This window comes from Micromys minutus, assembly GCF_963924665.1.
Source record: "Micromys minutus genome assembly, chromosome: 19".
Lineage (NCBI taxonomy): Eukaryota > Metazoa > Chordata > Mammalia > Rodentia > Muridae > Micromys > Micromys minutus.
In genome coordinates this window covers 42,142-55,180 of record NC_137954.1, presented here as the reverse complement: position 1 = coordinate 55,180, position 13,039 = coordinate 42,142, and the positions used below count along the sequence as shown (strand labels likewise).

Genomic DNA, 13,039 nt, shown 5'->3' with positions numbered 1-13,039 from the left:
AGTGTCTAATTTAGAAACCTAAACTATCTCATCCCCTTCAAGGCTAAAGACCTGGAGGCAGGCAAAGCCCTAACCCTGCAATCACCACAGATTCCTGGAAAAGAAAAACCTCACCCAACAGATCATCACCCAGCTGAGTACAATTATACATCAGAAGGAGGCTACATCCTGAAAAGGAAGTAAGCATCCAAAGGAACCATACTGATCCTGTCCACAGGACAGTCATAAGAACCTGTTTGGAACAACTTATAGAACTTCCTGGCAGAGTTGAGACAGTAATCAAGACCACACCTTGACCATGGATGCTTAATTACCCATACCACTTATCCTCCTCCTCCACTTAAACTTAAAACTTATTTCAGTACACTAAAGAGAAACTTGGGGTTACTAAACTTCTTTGTTTCTCTCAATGTGGCCTTACTGATTAGATATCTCCCCTCTTTGCTCTCCAATCCATGTTTCTTCAGTTGTCATATTGGAGCAGATGCCTGTTGGAGTAGTTGTGGCTTCTATATAAAACTCTTGAGACAATTATCTAATTTAGCAATTAAATTATTATTTCTAGCATTGTTCTTTACAAAAATAAGGTTCCACTTACTATTGCATTTTCTGTTTTAAATAATTGGAAATTATACCCAACATAAAATAAATAGACAAAACACAAATTTAATAGGGAAAAGATACACCCATTAGTTGATGTATGTGTTATCCAAGAGGAATCAGAATGTAAGAAATATAAGTAAAATACAGTCTCCAAAAGTCAGATGATTGAAGTTTAAATAACTTTAGTTATGCTACATGAAAAAACTTAAGCTTGAACAGAGTAGGAGGCTCATACTGACAAGTCCTGAGAAGACAAAAGGAGAGAAACACAGAAACAAAAGTGATCTTATGAGATCCACAAAGTATATTAGGTAATGTTTCTCAGCATTGCCCTCAGAAAATTAGATGATGCCTGAACAGGTGGAGCATCTTGGATGTAGCCTCTTTTTCCATAGTGATTAATCTTTCCAAGTTAATGAGAGTACATATTTGCCTTTCCACTAGGAAGACAGCTCCAGGTGAAGCTACTCTGTCAATTTCAGAAGAGAAAGAAGAGAGGCTCAGAAGATCAGAGAGAACAGGCTTCCTATACTTTTGTGTTCCTTTAGTTCAAGGTTGCCAGAATTCAGAGCCTGGGATACTGTTTTTTGAGTCCCAACACCACCAACCTTTCGACTTGAAGGTAGGACAAATCTACAAACTGAGGACTATGTGAAGTATTTTTTTTTCTAAAATAAATATCATTAAATACCATCTTCTTTCATTTATTTAAAAAGTAAAATAACACATTCATTTCAAGTATATCAAACATCAATAAAATTTTAAAAATTAAAGTAGATGTAGTCCCATGCCAAGCAAAAAAAAAAAAAAAAGGACCATAAGGAGGGCAATAGATTACATAATATGTTCTAATTATAGGAACAGTTTGTAATACAGTAATATATTATATGCTGTTTTTAGTTTTAAGTCCAAAAATCCCTAGCACATACTTAAATTTTCCATAAGAAATAAATAATGTACATAATTTAAACAAATATGTACTTTTAAATAAAGAAAAACATATCCATGTATAAAAAATAACTTTGTCACTCATATTTTTAAAATGATTAATACTGGTATGAGTGTTTATGACCATAAAGACTAATTAGAAGATATTTGACAATTTGTACTTTAAACAGGAGAAGCAAAAGGTTTTCATAAAAAAATGCTAGCCAAATATCATTTTTCTAAACACAATTCATGCTATGACAAAATCAATACATATAACAATTTACATATTCCCAACTTAAGCATAAATGTTTAATAAGATCAGCCTCCTCCAATTATATGTTGTTTGCATCTACAGAAATAGACAAAATTCTAGATATAATAATCGTTTTTAAAAACTGATAACAGTTAAAATTCTTAAGTCCTACATGTAATTAATGATCTTCATAATAGAGATGGAGAGAAACTTTCTATGGGCTACTAGATCGTTCTCACAGCTTCAGGCTTCTAAGCCTTCCCCAGGTTCATCTGAAGCAGGGGAAATTCATCTTACTTTGTGTAAGAACTATGTCCACACAATCTTTTCATGAACTGCTTTCTCTTGTCCCTACTCCGTCAGCATCCTCTCCTCTGTTTCACAAAAAGTACCAAGTTCTATAGCAAGTTCTAGCTCTTTCTTTCACTGTTATGCACACAACTATAAAAAGAATACGTGGTTTTCAATAAAATAAATCACATAAGAGTCCATGTCTCTGTAGACTCATATTTTCCAAAATGAAAAAGGGTGAACTTTGCAAAGTTGTAATGTTATTGAAATCACTGAGTCAAACAAAAACATTCACAATTTATTGTATCTCATCTAAACCAGTTCTTTAAAGCTTTTTTCATTACTTTAGGATTTTTTTTCAAACTTAGCATAAGTTTTTGACTGCTTAATGTAAGTAATTAAGCCTATGATAAACCCATGATATAAATGTAAGACCAGTTCTTCCTTTAAAATGATAAAAGATGATATTAATAGTGTGAGATTCCTTACTCATTTACTATTAAAATTTTTAAATTTCTATTTATAGTCCCACTCATTCATTAAAAGAGAAACTGTAACTCATACAAATTTGAAACAATAGCTACTCTTGTAATATAGTAATTCTACTTAATAAATTTGAAGTATCAGTTTCTATCAGAAGTAGTGACTATATCATTTCAAAAAAAGATTTGAATTTTTAATATATCATTAAATTGTACCTTAACAGAGTGCTCTGTATAAAACAACTTTTTATTAATCATACTGAATTACTGTAGATAGCACAATAATAAATAAATCACTTTGAAAGTAATTCCATTATACAATTGTTTATAATAATCCAGACTTTTTCTGTAATTATGTGTACTACCAGTAATAATCAGCACTTATATTGGAAGACATATGTATAAATACTAAAGCAGACATCTTCAAAGGTGATAAGGGCATTCAGCCAGCAATCTAAATTCTGTTGGCTAGTTTCTCAGAACAAAAATGAACTAAATTATAAGGTTTAGCATCCCCTTATTCTCTTATTAGTACTTGCAAGTTCATTTTAACTCATTTAGCTTTATATCTCAATGGACCCATTTACTTTTAAGTTTTCATTATAAAGTACACTACCTTTTTCATTGTATAAATAGCTTTGAAACAAATCCAAAAACTAAAACTACAGTCATCCTTTTGATGTGAACTAATTGCCCCAAATTTGCATATTTGCTACACAAAACATGTGTTCCATTTGCTTTGTTTAAATAGTCTAAAATACTATAAAAAGTAAGTTATTACCTTCTCAAATACAAACTAAATATAAAGAAGACAGCTTGCCATCATTTAGTAAAATACTGGCCACACACTTGAAAATATGAAGTAAAGAACAAAATTCTATTGTCCTTTTAATTTTTTCTGATAAGGTCTCAAGTAGCCAAGTTAATCTCAAACTTGTCATGTACAAGGATAGACTTCAGTTCATAATCTGCCTGTCTGTATCTCACAAATACTAAGAACACAGGTGTATTTAACAACACTACACTAGGCAAATTCTTAACAGCTCAGGTAGTAGACTAGTTAAGTTCTTTTTTTTTTTTAACAGTACAAACACATTTGCTTATTTCTTGGATTTTTCAGTCCCTCACTAGACAATAGTCAACACAAAGGCAGAGTTTATATCTTGCTCATTTGCTATTGTAGACTAGTTAAATTCTTAAATAAATTTTTGTTGCTGCAAAGACACTAAACTGTCCAATGTTGCTAATATTTTCCTTTCTTTTTCCATGTTATTCTTTACAGTTTTGTTATGTTTTGTTCTATTGAAACAGGTTTTACTGAATAGCTCAGGCTGTCATCAAAAGCACCATACCTCTACAGTGCAACCACAGCTCATGTCAATCTTAATTTTGTTTGTTAGATATAATAAAACTTTATTACTATTTCTAAAATTCTTGAGAAATCATGGAAAAAGTTTTAGGAAACTTATCAGCTTAACATCTTTCAAGATTACTAAAATATATATAATATATAACATTACTAAAATATAAAGTATAGTATGTTGAGGTTTTGTCTTTTACTGTCTATTGTAATGTAAAGTGTGGGCCCCCAAAACCTGGAGTTTGCATATAGTCAGGTACCCAGCCCCCAAGTTAATTCTGATGGTTGAATAAAGAAGCACACACCCAATCTCTAGAGAGAAAAGACATAGGTGGGGTTTAGTTTCCTGGGCTAGAGAGAAAGACAAAGAGTTACAGAGAGAGACAAAGGGGAGGAGACTGTTAGGCAAGTAGAGTTCACTTTATGGATTACTATTTTCCCAGATGTTGACTGGAAACTTCTAAGCTCTTCAAGTTAGAAATGAGCAAAATGAAGTTGCCAGCTGTAAGAAGGAAATTTCTTTTGTAGAGAACAGGTACCACTGATAAATTTATAAGGTACTATGAAATAATAATTGTGTGTAAATGCAGCATATTATTGTAGTAATGCATATTACATGCCGGGTTTTTACCCTCCTTAGACCATTTATGTTCTGGGATGAAAGACACACACGGTCTTGAATTTTAAAATATGCCTTAGGTAGTACAATATTTGGGCAACTGCCTACCCTTCATGCTGCTAGAATCTACCTTCTTACACACACACACACACACACAGAGAGAGAGAGAGAGAGAGAGAGAGAGAGAGAGAGAGAGACATGCACACACACAAACACACACATGGACACATACACTTTTAAATTAAGTATTAAAACTAGGTTCCATAATATTAATTCAGAAGCTATCAAGAAGTGTCAGTAGTTAGTAATATTTCCTGTTTTTGTTGAGAATCTGAGTTCAATCTCCTAGTCACAACTACCTGAAACTACAATTTCAGGTCATCTGAAACCCTCTTGTCTCTAAGGGCAACTGCGCACAAGTTAAACACATAATCATAGAGGCACATATAAATATACCAAAATTAAATAAATAAATATTGTTAGAAATATCAATTAATACTGAGTGTGGTGTTACAGGCCTTCTATCCTAGCACACAGAAGGCAAAGTCAGGCAAATCTCTGTAAGTTTAAGTCCAGCTTAAACATAGAGTTCCTTCCAACTATGACTTTATAGTGAGCCTTTGTCTAAATAAGAATATGTATATGTGTGCATATATACATACATACATATATACATGTATTAGGTGTGGGAGTGTACTCCAGCTATAAAGTGCTTGCTGAGGATGCACAAAACTCAGAGGTTCAATTCTCAGTTTAGAAAACAAAATTAACTGATGTTTCTTTGCTCCTACAGAAAGACATATCCATCACAAATTTAGAAACATTCAAGAACATACATATCTCATAATTAGAAATGCACACACAGGAGGCAGTGTAGAAATGGAAGTTTATGTGATCTAGTCTGTACCCCTTTTGTCAGAAGGCATAAGATGATACATGCACAGATATGTTTATGTAATGTTATCACCCAACAAAACGGTAAAAGACGATTTTGATTGCAGAACCCTTGCAGGAAACAGGTGGAATCCCAGCTTCCTGAAGGAAGAAAAATAACCCTCTGAGAGATGCTAAGGAAAAAAAATATCAACTAAGACCTAGACAGCCACCATCAGCATCAAGGGAACAGGCAAAGCTGCCGGCGGAGAATCGCGCCACACACCTAAGCATGAGACTGTCGCCTCCTTTGAATGCTGGGGTTTAAGAAGAGAAATTGCTCAGAGATGAGAACTGGAAAGAAAGACAAGAGAAGAGAAAGAGACCAAGAGAGAAAGTGCATGCCCCTCACACTGAATTTCAAACCCGATCACATGCAATATCCAGCTAAGAAAAAGCAAGGGAAAAAACCTATTCCCTTGACAATAAAGCCAAAGACCTCCAAGCAAACTGAAATGTAGGCAGAGAACAGCTCTCAGTGACTGCAGTCCAAGTGACATTGCAAAGCTCATAGGATGTAACACTTTTAAAGAGCAAAGGCGCTGTGTGGTGTGGTCCTCCCGCGTCACCATACTCCTAGATCTGTCTATGACAAGGACAAGCGTCCATAACTCTACAATGAACCACTGGCAAATGAGATAGAAATCAATCTATGGTGAGATTCTGGATGCTCTGAGGACAAGAGCTAATGGTAATTATTTAGTTTTAATAACTGGGTAATTGCTGACCAGACCATCAGAAGCCAAAAGGCCAATGACTTTGCACTGCCAAGAAAACCAAAGGTTATGTGTTAACTGCATAAAATTAAGTTGGCTGCTGCTTGGGTCATTCCTAATTGGGCTTTGTTGCCACATGACATGGGAACACTCCAATTTGGGTCAGGGAGGGTCTCTGGCAGGCTCACCTGGACAGAGGAGTACAAACTTTTGTGAAATGGAATTGGCCGAAAAAAATAACCTAAAAATCTTTAACTCGAACAGCAGCAACTGTTTGGTGCTGGAGCAGGTCAGGAGTCCAAGAGTAACAGATGATCTTGTACACAGAAACTGACCTTCCTGCTTCCAGAGAAGCCAAAAATGATCTCTGGGGGTCCGAGAAGCAGGTGGAAGCATTAGAAGGCCAAGTCCTTAGTTTTAAGCCCTAGAAACGGCTCATCTAAAAGTCTGGTCTATTTCCTTGTGTGCCCACACTATACATCAATAGTCCACATCCGGTCCAATGTGCTACTGGCCACTTGTAAGAAAGGTGCTGAGCCCACAGAGGAACTATCTTGAGAGTATACTGCCCAAGGGTCAATCTACTCAAAGGACAACCCCAATTCCTTAAACAACTTCTACACCAAACGGTAATGTCTGCCTAGGTTCCTCTGCCCCTGGCCTTTTACACTGCTGGCATGCCTTCTCTTCTCATGTTCATATCTGGCTGATATTTCCAAACTGTCCGTTTGTCCTGCCATTTTAGCTTGCTTTCTGTTGCTGTGATGAAATACTAACCAAAGCCGACCCAGAGAGGAAAGGAGAATTTGGCTTTTATTTCTACATCACAGTCCACCCTTAAAGAAAGCCAAAGTGGGAACCCAAGGCAGGAACTAAAACAGAGACTACAAAGGTTCTCTACTTAACTGGCTTGCTTTCAATGTCTTGCTCAGCTACATTCTATAGCCCAACCCTCCCTGCCTATGGATGGCACTGTCCAATGGACAGGCCTAATCAAGAAATCACATCACTGGTATCTCCATAGGCCAGTGGTTCCCAACCCCTTCCTAATGGTAGGAAACCTTTAATACGATTCATCATATTGTGGTGATCCCCAAACTATAAAATACTTTTCATTACTGTTTCGTAAGTGTGTAAAAAAAAAAAGGTAAAAGACCAGTGTTGTTATACCCATGGGTTTTCTTAGGTGAACACCAAGAAATTAAATATAAGGTTACTCAACCTCTTAAACATTTTTTTTTTATCTTTGCCACATGGCATACAGAACACTGGAAATCCAGTTGCCACCTAAGCTCATCATAATTCATATTATGTGAGATAAAGCAGTCTTCATATATTATTCTAAGCATAGAATATTGGACCATTAAAAACAATTTCAAAATTACCACAAGTATACCACTTCAAGGAAAACAGGAAATTGGCATTTATTCTCCTACACAATATGTGAGCCAATTAAAAATCAAAATCTGTGTTCTTATTTAAAAATCAAAAATCATGCATGTTTAGCGTCACAAGAGAGGATAAAACCAATTCCCAAGCATAAAACAAACACAAAATTAGCAAATAGCACCCTGAAAGCAGAAAGGTTTACTTAGGAAGAATAATGCTCAGTTGTTCTCTTTAAAAATAAAGGTATGATTGAATTTAATAACACTGTTGTTTGCAAGCAGAGCAATTGATATGTTAAAAGTTTATGATACTTTCCTTCCTCCAATTTGAAAATATTTACTTTCCCATAAGAATAAACATAAGCTTCTTGATCTATAAATATGTTAACACAAACACATTTAGATCCACCAGCCTCTTATACATTTAGGGACCAGGGTTCATAAAATCCACACAATTGGTTTCTGTAACAATCATGAATTCATTATCATGTTCAAAGAAATAACTCTTTTCTATCCTTTAGAGGTTGAAGAAGACAACACACAATGTTGCAACTAGAATCACAAACAAATCAGTCTGCTAAGTAAAATTTACATCAAAAAGACATCATTTTCATTCTACAGGGGGAAAAAGATTTTAAAAGACAAAAAAAAATCAGACATTTTATATTAACATTAACTTAATATATCTTTAAATATTCACTTGGTAGTTAAACCAAAAGTATGTATATGCTGACTACTATATCAACAATTTAGACTATGTTAGTCTCTATATGCTTGCTTTTTATACATTCATTATTTGAAATAAAGTAAAATCTAATAACAAAAACTATTATTAAGCATTTTACAGAGCTTTTGTCTTTAAAGCATTTACCATTTTTATTGTTTTCTTTGTCAAATTGACCTATTTTCATGAATATTACAAGGAACCTAAAAACAAGTAACATGTTTCACTGTTGGCATACTATTAGCTAAAGTAAAAATTAAATGTTTCACAAGTATCATATATCCCCAACTAACAAGTTCCCAAGTTATAGATGCTCATACAGACAATAAATGAATTAACACATACAAATCAGCAAAGCTGAGTTCAGTGCTAAAGTGTTGACAGAGAACTAAGGCTCATATTTGGCATTTAACAAATGCTAAATGAGCCAACTTATCAGTGGGTCCAAAATCTAGCATGCAATTTATATGGAAATTGTTGTAGCTATCACTAATTAGTTTCTACATTTCAGATGTATTTTAATCTCTCAAATAATTCTTCTAAGAAAGGCAGGCTAGCACAAAGACTCATGTCTGGAAGTCCTGAACTCAAAAGATGGAGTGAGGCTGATAGTGAGTTACTAGGTATTCTAAAATACCTCAAAAGCACCAAAAGTAAATATGCAAATTGATAAACAATTGAAAACACAATTTTGCAAACATGCTTGTAAACATATCACAAAGAAAAACATAAACTAGGCTTTAAAATTAACTAGTTTTGAATATTAAGATAATCAAAAATTAGTGAGTTTTTTTTTTCTGCCTAACAAAATAAACCAGCTTTTAACATAACAAAAATCTTACTCAACATCCTCAGCAATGGAAATCTGAAAATGAAGCTGGCCCTAGACATTGCACACTTCTAGTCCTGAGATAATACACACTTCAAGGTCTCAGATATTACACACTCCTCAACCTGAGATATTAAACACTCCTAGGCCTGAGATATTGCACACTCCTAGCCCTAGATTCTGACTTGCAGTTCTCACAGTTGCCTCTTTTATAAGAGTAGCTATCATGCCTCTTCCAAGAAGGTTTTTGTTTTGTTTTTTTTTTCAACAAATTAAGTTGTTCAAAGTGCTGATACTAAATGGCATGAGGGACCCAGTCCCAAATACATCTATAGTAAATCCATATACCTAAAGTTTGGAGAAAGTTTTGTTAGAAGAGGCAGAAAGAACCAGAGGAAAAGAACAACTACTGTTAGATAGTGAACTCAGACACGATAGAAAAACCCCATTTATGAAATCTCAACAACATAGTCACCTAACAAGATCAACATAATGACAATACTAGCTGATATGCCAATGTGCAACTTTCAAAAGGTCCCATCCCTCCATGAAGAGCTACAGTCAATCTGTGGCTTTGAAAGATGAAGAAAGTTTCCTTCAGGGATTGGATCTCTGACTTTATCCCAAGAAGTCATCCTAAAGGTACCAGTAACAGTAAGTGAAAGCAGTAAGTTTTTATTTTTTATTTGGTATGTGTGTGTGTATGTGTTATATGTGTGTGTGTGCATGTGTGTCTGATATATGTGTGTGTGTGTGTGTGTGTGTGTGTGCATTTGTGTTTGAAGAGATTAATTTAAGAGGTTGTGGGAAAAGGACAGGAGGTGGTATATCAGAGGGAGGCATAGAAATGCTATCACTGCAGTAGTACTTTGGTACAAAATATCAAAAGCATTAAAATGTAAAATTAAACTATAACTATAATTAAAAGGTAAAAAATAAGTTTACAGAAATATTGTGTATATAACAGATATAAACATCTCAATTTTATTCTCATAAACTCAGTGAGAAAACTCATGACCTTTAAAAAGCTTTCACATCACTTCATCTCCTTAGTGACCTTGGATTGTGTAAAGGAAAGTTTATTTTGCAAGTGGAAACACTGAAGTCACAGTAAGGAAAGACAATTTACACTAGGTGAATCATAAAGTCAATCTCTAAGAGAAGAGTGACATTTACAATCTCAAACACCAACATTCAGAAAGAATACAAACCACATTTATTTTTTACCATTTACCTCCCATGCCCACCTTATTCACTTCACTGAGCAACAAAATGAGGGACAGATGAAACAGAAGCAAAGATAATACAGAAAAGGGACTAGATTGCAGATAAGGATGTGAGTGTCTGGCATGCCTGAAATTGAGAAAGAAGTAGTAAGTTTGCAACCTGATTTGTCCTTCAGATAAAATTTGAAGATTTGTTTATTTATAGGATCCTTTCTGTAATACAAGGAAGAAATAGTAAATGAACTTTCCACTTTAATTCCATGATCTCAAATCCAAGTTATCTGAAAATAATAGAATCAATCAGTTTAGGTGGAAAATCATCTGCTCAATCCTGGTCTTTAATTCTTACTGGCCATGGAGACAAAGAAGGAAGGTCAAGGCCAAAAGACTTGCTAACAGTGTGCATGAGCAGGAGACCTAGTAACAGTGTAAGCACATGCAAAGTGTTGCTGTTAAAGAGAGAGGATGAGAAGGGTCACACTTCCCTCTAGGTTTTAACTCTCCCTAATACTCAACTGCATTCTATGCTCAGTTAGTTGTTTTGTTTTGTTTTGTTTTGTTTTGTTTTTTCAAAAAGGCTCTTAGTTATTTAAATTTTTATTTCAAAAGAAACCCCTTATTTAAGCCCTAGTAGACCACCAAGCCCTTCAAATTATGCCCTGCAACTTCCTTAGTCTCTTTCAGGCTCAGTATAGTTTGGCTGCCTGCCAGATTCCTCTCTTCTTTTCTGGTCAGTCGTAAAAATTTGGAAAAGCTCCTGGACAGCTCAAGGAGAGAGTTTAATTATGCAGTGGAGCAGTACCTTAGCCTCACTGTTGTTTCCAAAAAGGCTTGCAGACACCAGGGTCTGGCCTCTCGTTTTCTAACAATTTCTAGCTATTTGTTTATGAGGGAGAAGGAGAGAAAGACTGGCAAAGCAAACAGGCAATTTACTAACCTGAAAAACAAAACAAAAAAAAAATCCTTTCAAGATTTCCCACTCCCTCACTTCTCAGCATTTACTCTGTTTTCTAATTCGTGCTCTTTTACGACCTGTTCACTATATGGACTACATAAAATCATTGGTGTCCTGGCTTTTACAAGTCCTAGAATTAATAGAGTATCTAGAACTGAAATAGTCTAGAAAGTTTCCATTCTTAAATGTTGGTACAGCAGGCACAATACAAACTTATTAAATCTTCCTAATTGATATTATGTTGTCTAACTAACAGACTGAAATAATGCACGTAAATGTCTATTTGCAAACAAAGATAAGTTTCATCAAGGAACTAAGACCGTGTGTGTGTGTGTGTGTGTGTGTGTGTGTGTGTGTGTGTGTGTGTGTGCGCGCGCGCGCGCGCTCGTGCAAGCGCGTGTGCAGGGGGAGTGGGGCTGGGGAAAGGTGTTTCTTACTGTCCCCCACACTTGGGAGTTTCCCCAACAGCAGCTGTATCTTCCTCATTCTACCTTAGCACTCTATTTCTAACTGCAGCGTCCAGCTTCCTGTTCAAGTCCTAGTCTACATTGTAAACACATTCCAAGAAAACTAGACTGCCCAGAGTTCCCTCCTGCAAACAGGGAAATCAGCCCAGCACCCGAGGACAGAGAGCCAGCTGGGCTGTCTTCTCGGCCACCATCGGGAGGTGGACCAGAGCAAGCAAGCTTGGCAAGCCGGGTCCCACTAATGTAACGCCCGCAGAGCGACGATCTGACCTGCTTAGCCAAAGAGCAGCTTTGGCTAAGCAGTAGACAAAGCCCGAGAGTTGGGGGCCCTACCCAGGTCTGCAGCCCAGTCACAAGCTCCTTGATGCCTCCCAGTCCGCTGCCCATATTTTAATGCAGGCCAAACAAAGCGAGACAAGGCTGGAGGAAATTAGCTCCCGGGTCGCCTCGTTGACCTAGTGATGCCTCCTCTTGCTGGGCAGCCTCTGCTCCACGCACCCGCAGCGGGATGGTCTAGTGTCCTCCACCGCTCGCTCCCAGAGACTGCGCGCCCCCGCCGCACCCAGGCGAAGTATCCCCTCACACACACCACTTGCTGCGTCTAGTGGAGGATGAGGCGGGAATGCGCTGGGCTAGCGTCCCTGGGTGCCCCCATCTTCCTCCCTCACTGCCCACGCCTGCAGCAACAGGTCCCAATCTCTTTCCCTACTCGCCAACTCCCCTGCACCTTCCGGGTCCGAATCTACTCAACCTGTAGGCGGCCGTAGCCCGGCACCCTCCTCACCCTCTGGTTAGCCGCGCTTTTCTATCGGGGTCTGTTCCTGGTTCCGCGCCACCTTGTCTCAACTAGCCGGGCCAGGGACTCTTCCACTTCCTACCCTGGTTTGTAGAGGGATGCAGTCGCTGGGCTGGGGAAGGCACAGGAGATCCGGGAACCAGGATCGAATATTCGTGGCCCACGGGGAAACTTTGTGCAGGTTCGAAAGGAACTGGGCTCTGGACCCTCGGGCTCTGGTTCTCTCGCTCCTCCTAATCCGCTGAAGCCAAAACTGGTGCTGGCGACGACAGGGGCTGGGTTGGGACTCCCAGTTGCTGGGGCTGGGAACGTGGGGCTCCCCCTCTCGGCCAGAAGAAAATTCTGGCTCCGTGTGCGCGCTTCCGCAGGTCTCCTAGAAATGCTGGAGGGGTTTTCTGCAGTAATGCAAGACTGTCCTGCTTTTAAAGGCAGATCTGGGGAGATTAGGGAGTACAGATAAAGAAACC

At 37.3% G+C, this 13,039-nt stretch overlaps 1 protein-coding gene across 1 annotated transcript in view; it reads right to left on the bottom strand.

Moving 5' to 3' along the window:
• Positions 1-12,771, bottom strand: part of GULP1 (GULP PTB domain containing engulfment adaptor 1) — a 235,266-nt gene extending 222,495 nt beyond the window's left edge. Inside the window, exon 1 of the mRNA XM_080933399.1 lies at positions 12,655-12,771. The gene's annotated coding sequence lies outside the window, so the exon portion shown is untranslated. The remainder of the gene's footprint in view (positions 1-12,654) is intronic.
• Positions 12,772-13,039: the final 268 nt, after the last annotated feature.